This window comes from Budorcas taxicolor, chromosome 21 (genome assembly GCF_023091745.1).
Source record: "Budorcas taxicolor isolate Tak-1 chromosome 21, Takin1.1, whole genome shotgun sequence".
In the NCBI taxonomy this organism is placed as follows: domain Eukaryota; kingdom Metazoa; phylum Chordata; class Mammalia; order Artiodactyla; family Bovidae; genus Budorcas; species Budorcas taxicolor.
The window spans coordinates 69,462,299-69,473,579 of record NC_068930.1 but is presented as its reverse complement, the minus strand read 5'-3'; the positions used below and the strand labels follow the sequence as shown (position 1 = coordinate 69,473,579).

The following is an 11,281-nucleotide window of genomic DNA, read 5'->3' as shown; positions in this document are numbered from 1 at the left end:
ACTGTCGCTGCGAAAATGTTTGGTTAAGTATTTACAAGTGCGTCACCGCCTCTGCGGCATCGCATGGAGGTGCCGGGGGGAGGGGGGGAAGCGGGGTGCGGCAGAAGAAATCACGCACTTAGAAAATTTTGCAAAGAAAGGCTTCTGATCGGGGAGAGCCCCCAAGAATTCTTTGAATAGCTTTGGTATCGATGAGAAAAGTCACCTCCCCAAATCTCTAATGAGGCAGGGGCCGCAGGGCAGCCCACCTCTGGGCCCCGGCGGGTCAGCTTGACTGCGGAGGGGAGGGGGCCTCCCACTAACAGTTCGTCTTGCCCCTCACACAGACACAGCCTGGCACCCTCGCCTGGACACAAGGGTGTTGGGGATGCAAGGGGCTGCACGCTAGAGGCACAGACGGCTCCCCTAACAGCGCAGAGAGGCAGCACAAGACGTGGGTCAGCCCAAGCCCAGGCTCTGGAGTGAATACACCGAAAATTTAGGAGAGAAGGGTCTTTGTGCTCTGTGGCCGAGGAAGTTCACTTCTGTGTCAAAGGCCAGCCATGCTTCCAACTAGGTGAGGCTGCACCAAGGCACAGAAACCTCATTTAGGCTGGGCCCGGCCCAGGGAGCCGTTTCTGTGAAATTTAGGAGAAGTCAGGTTTAGCCAGAAGTTTTTCCAGGAAATATTAACCTCTGGAGACTGTAACGACTGCTCCTTGTGAACCGCTCTTGCCAAAGTCTATAAAATACAAGTCTAAAAAATCTGCCTGAAGAGCAGTCTGATGTTTTATATGTATTTATAAAAAAAAGAATAAATGGTGGCCAAACTTTTTAGGAGAACCCAATTAAGACCAGTGGGGGCAGCCCCTTTCCGCCCCCCGCAGGGCTTGAGGAAAGGCCCCGAATCTCCCCTGGGGGTGTCCGCGCCAGGACGAGGGGAACGGGCTGCTCCCCGCCCGGCACTTGCCCTCTCGGCTCCGTTGGCCCCTGTGGGTCTCCCTGCCCTGAAAAGGAGCCGCCTGTGCCTCTGGAGGGAGGTTAAGCACTTGGGACAGGATGAGATGGAAAGGCTGCTGGTTTCTGCTGCAAACAGCGTGGCGGCTGCTGCAGAGGGTGATTTAGTTGTGTGACTGTCCCGCTCGACCCCTCGGCATTCTGGGGGTGGATTAGCATTCCTCCTGTGACATCAGGAAACTGAGGCCCAAATATCCTTGGGGATTTGCCAAAGACACACAGCTCTGTGTGTGGCCCTGGAGCCACGTGTGTGCTCAAGATGGCTGCCCTGATGGGGGGCTCCCTCCCACCCCCACCCCAGGGAAAGAGAGGGGACCAAAGCCCGGAATGCCCTGGTGCTTCTGCTCCTCCTGACAGGCAGGCGAAGGCCTCTGCCCCCACCCCAGGGCGAAGCAGGCATGGCCTCACGGCCCCTCTACACCTGGAAGCCAGTACTCTTTCTAGAACGTGACGTATCCCCAGCACCACTCTTAGCCCGGTCCTCTCCCCAGCACGTCCCTATCACACCAGCTGTTACCCTCAACCCAGCTGTCGTTCCTCCGTCTCATGTTCCAGAGCCCGTTTCTCTCTGGCAAGGAGCAGGTCACAAAAGGCACAAGGAACCGTTTCCAGGGTGTAATTATCCTCCCAAAATACATCACTGCCACTCCAACCCTCAGATGTAAAGCACCCGACCCCTGCACCCCAGGATTCAGGGTTCCCAGGGCCTCAGGGAGCCTGGCATTTGCACTCAGGAGGGTGGGACAGAGCAGTTTAGGGGAAGCCAGCCCGCCCCCCCCCGGTATGTGTCTGCAGTAAGACGGCATTCTGAGGACTCACCCAGTGACGCAGAGCACTCAGCCAGTCCTCTGAAGCTGCCCCTCGGCCCAGGGGAACACGAGGCGGTTTTCAACTAGGGGAGGTCAGATCTAGACAACACGGGAGCCGAGGTCACTGAAAAGGGTCAAGGGAAAAACGGTAATTAACATGTGGCCAGTTTCACATATTCTAGAAAAATGCAAACCGTTCTGGACAAGGCAAACAAGTCAGACATGTCAGAATTTCACAGACCACACTTTGCTGAAATTTTAAATGAGATGTTAGGGTAGGGGGGAAGACATGCCTCTAAATTTGGGTTCACCCAGGAAATATTTCAAGCCTGGTCTTAAGGGCCAAGGCGAAGCTGGCTGGAGCCCCAAAGGGTAAAAGGCAGGGCACACACAGAGAATAAGGCAGCTGGTGGGGGCCGTAGTGCGCTTAGCACACGTATGTGCACGTATACGTGTGTGTGTGTGTGTGTGTTCATATGCACACATGGGGAGGGGGCACAGGGCTGGGGAGCCTCCAGCCAGACCCTGAAGGGTCTTAACATGCCAGGCTAAGGTTCTTGGACCACATCCCAGAAGCTCCGGGAAGTCAGATGGAGGATTTAAAGCAAGACAGTGACAAGGTCAAAATGGCATTTTAGAAAGATCACTCAGTGAAAATAAACTTCGCTGCAAACCATTTAATCTAGCTATCCCACCTCTAAGAAGCCAGGGTAAAAGCACAGTTGGGGATGTGTTTACATATTCAGCTACAAGAATGCTCATTGCAGGGTCGTTAGCAATAACACACACTAAAAAACAAAAACGGGACAGCTTAGATCTTTTTTTAGCTGGCATCAGTTCAGCAGAATCCTATTAATTAAAACCTCGGTTCATGACACGCTCTCCTCATTTATCTATGCCAGGACCACTTTTATTTTATCCATCTTTCTTATTTATTTTCTTAAATCATATAACAAGCACAACATGAACCAGTGACCCGCCCGACGACTAGGACTTTGACCAAAGCGTCTATATGCACACACTCGCCTCCCCCGGCAGACTTACAGCTGGGGTTTTCAACAATAAAGGAGGCTCTAATAAACAATGGCGCAAACACACCCCGGAATATTAAACAGCTCTTAAAAAGAATGAAACAGCCGAGACCTATTGTCTTTAATGGACCTTACTATTTTGTGCAGAACTGGATTAATCATGATCCTTTGTTCATACACACTTTTTCATCACAGATCCAGGCATGTCCTGCTTTTCTTTTTCTACTGTATGCATTCATATATTCCTTTGTAATAACGACATAAACACTCGTGAGCCCACTCCTCAAATCCAGACCTTAGCAATTACTCAACACCTGCTTCCACAAGCCAGCACCACCCCCACCCCCCACCATGGGGTAAGACCCCTGGGGCTTTCGTGACAGCAACGAGATGGTTAACCCAACTCGAGTATGTGTTCAGATTACAGGCTACTAAGGTGTTGTAATAAGGAATGGTGTTTTTTTATGATCTCCAAGCAGGATCTTGAGTGAAGAGAAACAAGCTGTGCAAAAAGAAATGTACATTGTGATATAGCTTACATAGAAAATAAACAGAATCATATATTGGAGGGGGTCTATTTAGATATATATGCAAATGCACAGAAAAAAAAATCTGAAACCAGACATCTGACTCAGATAACAGCACTTAAAATGGTGGTGGTTGGTGGGGAGGTGGGAAGTTGGGGAGGAGAGAGGAGTTGATGATGGTTTTAGCTTTTATCCAGTGTTTGATTTTCAGTAATAGGTATATTAATTATCAATGCATTTCTTGCATAATTAAAATAAGCATTTTGTGTGTGGGTTTTTTTGTTTTGACTTGTTTGTGGGGGTTTTGTTAGCTTTTAGCTTCTTTTTTTTCTTTTACAAATACAAAAGGAAGCACATTTTGGCTGATGGATGGGGAGTGGGTAGATTCCCCCACACACACATCACTTCTGCAGACACGAAGGATTTATCCTGCCCCCCAGATCACTCTTTTTTGAAATCTTCTGCTCTAAAGCAGGAATGCCCCAGGTCTCTGAGTGGTTAGCAGGTGATATGAGGCCAGCAGGTGTGTGCCCACCGGCTGGAACTGTACCTCCCATGGGCCCCAGATCCCTTCAGACCCGCAGGGCGTGTGTCTGCAAGGCACCTATTGGGGAGAAGTCCCTTTCCTCCCCAAGAGCTTTAACAGGCCCAAGAGCTAATGCCCTGGCCCGTGTTTTCGAAGCTTAGCAAAGTGGAAATCAGGACTCAAGAGAATGTGAGACGAGACAGTCCCGGGCGAAGGGGACACAGGAGCCCCAGGGGAGCAGCGCACATGCTCCGGCAACCCTGCGGCTTGCTGGCAGAGACCCGGGGGCTCGCTGCGTCCTCTGCCGCCGATTCCCAGGCAGAACCCACAGCTCTTATGTTGCCCTTCCCCAATTCTAACCTACAGGGCGTGTGGCTGACACGCTCCCTGAAAATGGGGTGCAGGTCCTTGCCTGCTGCTCCCCACGTGTCCAGGGTGGCATGCCACACCCTGACTTCTCATCAGAACCCCTCCCTCCCCCAGACACTCCAACCTCTGCCTGCATACTAAGCTTCAGACCCAGCCCCCCAGGCCCCCTCCAGCTGTCGCAGGCATGGAGCTAACTGCGCAGCTAAGAAGACCCTTTATCTTTACGCAGATAAAGACATCAAGGCCCAGAGATCCCAAGAACACAAAACCAGGCCAACCTGAAACCCAAATCAATCTAAAGTTAGGTTTTGTCTTGGCCTCCATCCACACAGATGAGCTGATCAGTTAGCTGCTTAAGGTCTTCCCCTCCCTAAGCTGACCAGGCAGGACCTTCTAGAATTCTCGCCCCTCTGCCAGGCAGACACTTATTTTCAACCATGACTCTGCACAAAAGAAATGTGAGCCCAAGTTAGCCAACCCTCCACCAACACGACCAGCTCTTAATCACCTTTTCCGCGCACAAGCCCCTGCTATTTATTACATGGCACTTTATTTTGGATGGGGTTTGATCCTGGCGAAGACTTTGAGATGTCTGTCATAGTTTTTGCAGATACCAAAGATGCTTATGATAAATAAAAGTAAAATACAGTTCCCAGGTTACCTGCGTCTGCCTCCGGGCCAGGGTAATTCCATGTGAAGATGCTCTTTCCTCCAGAAGGCTGCGTGAGTCCCACTGGGCCAATAAAAGTTACAGGGTTGACTCAAGGAAAGGGCCTCTGGACCCACGGCTGACCTGTTTATCCCTCCAGGTGTCCCTCTGGATTCTACAAAAATGAGAAGGGCTTTGAAAGGGACAGTTAGGGGACAGATACACTGAAATGACAACCATTTTTGCATCAGTTGATCGCCTACTGTGCACCAGGCACTCTCTAGTTTCCTCCATTAAAAGCATCAAGGTGATACTTGAAGATGGCTGTCCCCATCCTAGAGGAGCCAGTGAAGGGAATTATAATCCCTTGACCAAGGCCACCAGCCTCCACCCAGAGGAGCCTACCCTCTCTGCCCCCAGAGCAGACCCCCATCAAACATGCCCCCTCACCCCTCCTCGTAATCATAATGAAAGATTTTAACACCACCCTGGGTTGGGGGGCATGTAATGTAAGGGACAGTCAAGAGGAACAGCATTGTTTTGGATTTTTAAATTAGACTACCATCTTAAGGTTGTGTAACCCCAACCACCACCCCCAGCCTTTGAGGGCCTTACCCCTCCAAAGAGGCTATCTGTATGGCAGAGCAGGGCGTACGTACCTGAGGAGAGGGGTGTCTTTGAGGTCAGCCTAGAAGGGCCTCACACTCCCCTGGGTGGGGCTGCCATCCTGGCGGGCCAGGGCTAGGCCTCTCCTTGGCCTTGGGAGCCCACTGACTCACTGCCCGCCGGGGGCAGTGAGCCACAGCTGCAGGACAAAGAGCTCAGGTTAGATCCATCCTGAGGACTCTACGCATTTACATATTGTTCACATGTACCAATCAGGAGATAAAAAGCAATCATTTTTCAGACCTTTTGATTCGATCCTGGGCCAGGCATCTACTCCCTTCCTGGAGAAAGCCGCCATCCAACCTGCCAGCCTCCTGGGAAGGGAGAAGAGAAAATACCCCCCAGGTTCCCAGGCTGAGGGGCAGCCCACCTCTCCGATTCCCCACCCCCAGGCCTCCCCTCCTAATGCTGACAGCCCTACTGTGTGCCTAGGGGGAAGGAGGGCAGAAAGCGTAGCTAGTACAGACTGCTGTCAGGGACAGGCCTGAACGCTGCAGGGTCCAGTCGAGGGGCTTGCTCAAGGGGCTTCAGAGCTTGGGGGTCACAGAGCAAGGGCGGGGCCGCAGGGCCTCCGGTGTGGACCTCAACTGGCCTGACACGTGGGCAAGGCCAACGGGACTCGCAGTCTGTGTCAGACCCAGAGAGAGAAGTGAGGATGGCCCATGGGGTCTGAGGTTTGTCCTGGGCCTCAGGCTCCTCTTCTGCAAAATGGGGATAAGAAAACAGTCACACCTTCAAAGGGTGTTACGAGGATTAAGAGAATGAAAACAGCGCCTGGCACATAGTAAGGACTTAGATGATGGAGGGAGCCAGACGCAGTGCTGGGGGACTGTATCATGTGACGTGATGTGGGCCCCTGAGAACGGCAGGACACAGCCCTGAGTGGACTGAGGTCCCTACTGTGCAGAGTATGTGTGCTACCCCAACCTGGCCTTTCATACTTAAGAAACCTATTTATCCAATAACCTTCTAGAAAGAAGCGGAGCTCCAGCTGACGGGACAGAAGCAGAGCCACTGATCGCCTGTGTCAAAGGTAAGGCTCAGGGTGAGGGGGTCCCATGCTGACCTCCCGCCCCCAAGGTGGGTGGAGGGGTGGGGCTGGGCCGCCGCTCAGAAACAAAGGTTAAAGGATTTGTCTGTTTGCAAGAAAAAAGCTGTGACATGGAGGACTCAATGGCTCTGTACAAACACTTGAGTGGCTATAATTAGCAGGCTCTGGGCCAGCTGTCCTGTCCCTCTGCCCACACCCAAAGTAGCCAAATTGATTGGAAATGACCACAGGAGGTCTTCCGGGAGCCCGAGGGCAGACCCTGAGGTCCTCATTCTTTCAGTCTTGCCTCCCATCGAGCCATGAAATGGAAGTGGCTCCTCCGGTCCTCAGGGGCTCTGAATGGCCACTGCCCACTGCCCATGGGGTGTCAGCTCCTGCCACCCCCCCAACCCCGTCCACCAGTGCAGAGAAGAAAGCCTAAGCTTGGCTTTGATCACTGCCTCTGCCTCTTCCTTCCTAAACCGGGCTCTCTGAATCCCAGTTAAAGCCGTGAAGCAGGGAACACACCCCACCCCGAAAGGAACGAAGTTAGTGTTAGGGGCCTGGTGCCCAAGGTCAGGCCTGAAATATCCATTTTAATAAATGAATGCTAATAACCCCGGTCTGAAGGACACGTGCCTTCTGCATCTAGACACCCCATCCCTTACTAGCTCCAGACACGACCTGCTCAGTGCTGGGGCTGTTCAATGGTCCTGATCCCAGGGGCCCTCGCCACCACTAATTACGGCTCCCGGGCAGGGCGCGTGACCCTCTGGACTCTGGCTCCCTCACTTACAAGGCAGGGCGTTGTCATCTCGTGGGGTTAATGGGAAAATTAAAGTTGATGCCATGCGTGAAAACGCTGCCTGAATCCATCTGACCATTACAATTATAGTGGGTGTGATAAAAGTGATAATCACAAGAGTCCTAATGATAATAACAAGCCCAGACTCATTTGGAGCATCTCATAGTACACGAAGGGCTTGCGGCACCCCACTCCCCTGGGGCTCCCTCCATTAAGTAAATGGAGAGACTGAGGCCAGTCTGGGCCGAGTTGCCTGGCACCAAGGCCCCACCCTCCTGCTCCAAGAAGCCCCATGCTCCTGGGCCTGCAGCCACAGCACCCCAGGAACAGAGGGAACCCATCAGAGACTCAAAAAAAGCCCACTGAAGCCCTTCTCAGCCTGACTCTTAAACCTGGACCAGCACTAGAATAAGCCCCCCAGCCTGTGTTCCCAAGAACACCCAATTTCTAAGAGAGATTGGTGGAACGGAGCTCCACCTACTCTGGCAAGGGGCTTTCCAGGTGGCACTAGTGGTAAAGAACCTGCCTGCCGATGCAGGAGACATAAGAGATATGGGTTCAATCCCTGGATTGGGAAGATCCCCTGGAGGAAGGCATGGCAACCCACTCCAGTATTCTTGCCTGGAGAATCCCCATGGACAGAGGAACCCGGTGGGCTATGGTCCATAGGGTCACAAAGAGCTGCATACAACTGAAGCAACTTAGCACGCACACACATACTCAGACAACCACTCCCTGCACCCCTGCTCCCCAGGGTCATCCCTCTGACCCCTCTCAGGACCCCTGAACTATAGGAGCTACGTGAGAAGACCCTTTCCCAAGCCTCCCTGCAGCTCTGGGGAAACTGAGGGTCAGGAGAAGGGCACGCTCAAAGTCAGTGAGGGCCCGGGGCTAGCAGCTGGTTCGGGCGCCCTCCCCTGCCCACTTGCCTTGAAAGGCAAGAGCAGTCCCGGGGAGCAGCTGGTTGGCCCCGCCAATCGGGGCAGCCCAAAGAAGGAGGCCACTGGCCGCCTGACCCCTCTCCCAGCCCCGCCCGCAGGCAGCACTCTCCCCATCCCCTGGTTATTCTGGGCAGAGTGAGCCAGCTGCCCCCTGGAGCCGCCCGTCAAGTGGAAGGGCGGGCAGGCAGTCAGCGGAGGGAACACGGCTGGGTCAGGGGCACTGCCCATCCCCTGGATGGCAGGGGGAGAGGTAGCGAGGGGCTGTGCAGACCCTCTCCAGGAGGACCCCTGCCCCGCCTGGGCTGGAAGTGAAGGAGGAGCCCAGGGGACAGTACTCGCTGTCTTCTTGAGTCACATGTCCGCTTTCTAGACACTAGTGTCCCCAGTGATGTCCAAGGCCCAGTGGGGCCTGACAGCCTAGCCCCTCTGTCCAGGCCCCAGGGGGAGGAAAAGGAGGATGGAGACTCGCTGTTCGGGGTCAGTGAGAGGGGTCTCCCATCTGGGAGGACCAAGGGGGTCTTTGACACACGTCAGGGGGTTGAGTGCTCAGGAGTGGGGGACCCCTGACTTGAACTCTGCTCGGCTAGCAGTCCCTGAAGGTCCCAGGGCCCCAGGGCCCCAGCCCAGCTCTCCACGGGACCCTCCAGGAATCCCCCTCAGAACTCCCAGCACCTTCCTCCTCCTCTGCTCCCGACCAGCCAGCTGAATTCAGAGAGGGAGCACGCCACTGGTCCGTACCAGGGGAACCAAGAAGGACCCCCAGCCTCAGTCTGCACACCCTGACCTTGGCATTAATCTAACAGAAAAACGAACAACAGCCTGCAGCCCTTCCAGCGCCCCTGCGTGCCCACCCACACCTGGATGCTCCCCTCTGTCCATGCTGCCAGCAGGACCGGGGCAGCGGAAGGGGCAGGTGAAGACAATGAGACCACCAAGGCCCCACGACCCCCAGCTGTCTCCATCGTGGTCAAGTCCACGTGGTTCTGAGCACCCCCTGCAGGCCACGTGGGGAAGGCTGGGGTCCAGAGAGCTGGGGGGCTCCAGGTGTGGCGGCCAGCACCTGGGAGGCCGGCAAGGTGTCCTCACCTCTCCCCTAATTCCTCCACTCCCGCCCCCTGCCCCAGGCTCAAACCCTGCCCCTAAACATCCTCTCATCTCCTCTTCCAAGCTCTATTTTTAAAATCAGATTTCCTTTACTGCACAAGTGAGCTGACAGTGAGCGGGGGGGCGGGGAAGGGATTCGTTGAGGGATTGGCCCCCCGCCCCTCCTCCACACCCAACCCTTCATAGACACGTTGGCAGCCCTGACCCAAAGGGCCGCTTGCTCAGAGGCGAGCAAGGAGCTGACCTGACTGCGAAGGCTCCGGGCACTGAAGGTGGTGAGGCTGGACTGTCTGTCTCTGAGTGTCGGGAGGGGAAAGAGAGTCCAATACAAAGACCCCAGACCAGCTGCACAGCCTGGATTTTGGAGGGTGGGTTGGTTGGTTGTGTTTTTTTTCCCGGTAAGATTAAGAATTTCCAAGTCAGTAGATATTGCTCAAAGAAATTTTCATGAGCCTTGAGACTTCAACATGATCCCAGCTGCGTTTACAGGACTGGGAATAATACTTCTTTAGAGCCCAGAGAAGAGGCAGGGGCAGCCTCTTGGGCTGTGTGGAGCTGTGGCAGACAGGCCCATGGAGGACAGGGGTCAGCAGGAAGCCCGCACTGGTTTCTAAAGCAGTATTCGGCAGGACCCGGGCCCCGACGATGCCCAAAGTCCGGGCAAAGGGACAGACAGCTGAGCCCAGTGGAGACTCAAGAGAGCTCTCACCAGGGATTCAGGGAGACCCCTGGCGCTGCCCCGAGACCCCAGGCTCACCTCCGGCACAGTACTGAACACGAGGGCGTGTGGTCCTCATCTCTTACTGGTGATGTTCCGCAAGGCAAAGCTGCCTCCATTTCTTCATGCTAGAGTGGCGGTCTAGCATAATGCCTGGCCCAAAAGAAAGAGTCAGGACATTCTATATGAATTAATGAATCACAGGTACAGAGACAAGCTCAAAAAATTATAAGGAATCTGTGACAATAAAATCAAGATGCATTTGGGGTACAAGAAGTAACGAACCCCAGTCTTTCAGGAGGGAAGTGTGAAAGGAATAAGGAACTGAAGCTAGACAGTAAAAAAATTTTGATTTCGTGCAAATTTAGGCTTTCTACTCTAAGTAATAAAGAGCCATGTAAAGATTTTTCAATATAACAAACACTTGGTCCAATTTTCATTTCATGCTCAGGCAACTGGATTTTATGTTATGGACATGAAATGTTAAGGATTTTAAACTGAAGATATCATGACTAAATGGAGGTGCCACGCTAAGATGTGAAGGCATTTTGTTAGTGATGATTAAAAAGATTTTAAGCGGGGGCTGGGGGCGGTTTCATGAATAGATACGGAGTTTGGAGGGAAGCAGTCTGCACTTTATTACTGAGAAGTGACACAATCGAACTTTTATAATGACGCTAAGGAGTTTGGGTTCTTGCCCATGGGTCTGAAGAAGTACACTGGGGAGATTTTTTGCTTGTGGGAGGTAAGTAAGTAGAAAAACATAAAACATATTTTAAGGCTTTGGATTTTATGAATGGACAATGAGGAAACACTGGGAAGTTGTTGACAGAAAAGTGAAAGCCACACATTTAAGTATCACGCTAAAACATCCTTTATTAGTTGAGGGGGTGTTAAAGTCTGACTTTCCGAGCATACCAAGGAAATTTGATTGATGTTGACAGCAAAGTTGAAAGACTTTGATCAGAGAAGTCCCATGACCAACACTGGGAATACGCAAAGAAATGTGGAATTTACTTTGAGGCTCTGATACAATGAGATTTTTGCAAGTGCCTAGGAATTTTATTTCAGCCAATAGAAAGTTCTAAGAGGCATGTGCTGAGTTTCGTT

The 11,281-nt window shown here is 52.9% G+C and overlaps 1 non-coding gene across 1 annotated transcript; it reads right to left on the bottom strand.

Moving 5' to 3' along the window:
• Positions 1-2,959: 2,959 nt before the first annotated feature.
• LOC128067137 (small nucleolar RNA SNORD112) lies at positions 2,960-3,036 on the bottom strand. Its single transcript, XR_008201343.1, has one exon. It is a non-coding gene; the product is annotated as a small nucleolar RNA SNORD112 (small nucleolar RNA).
• Between the last annotated feature and the right edge of the window lie 8,245 nt (positions 3,037-11,281).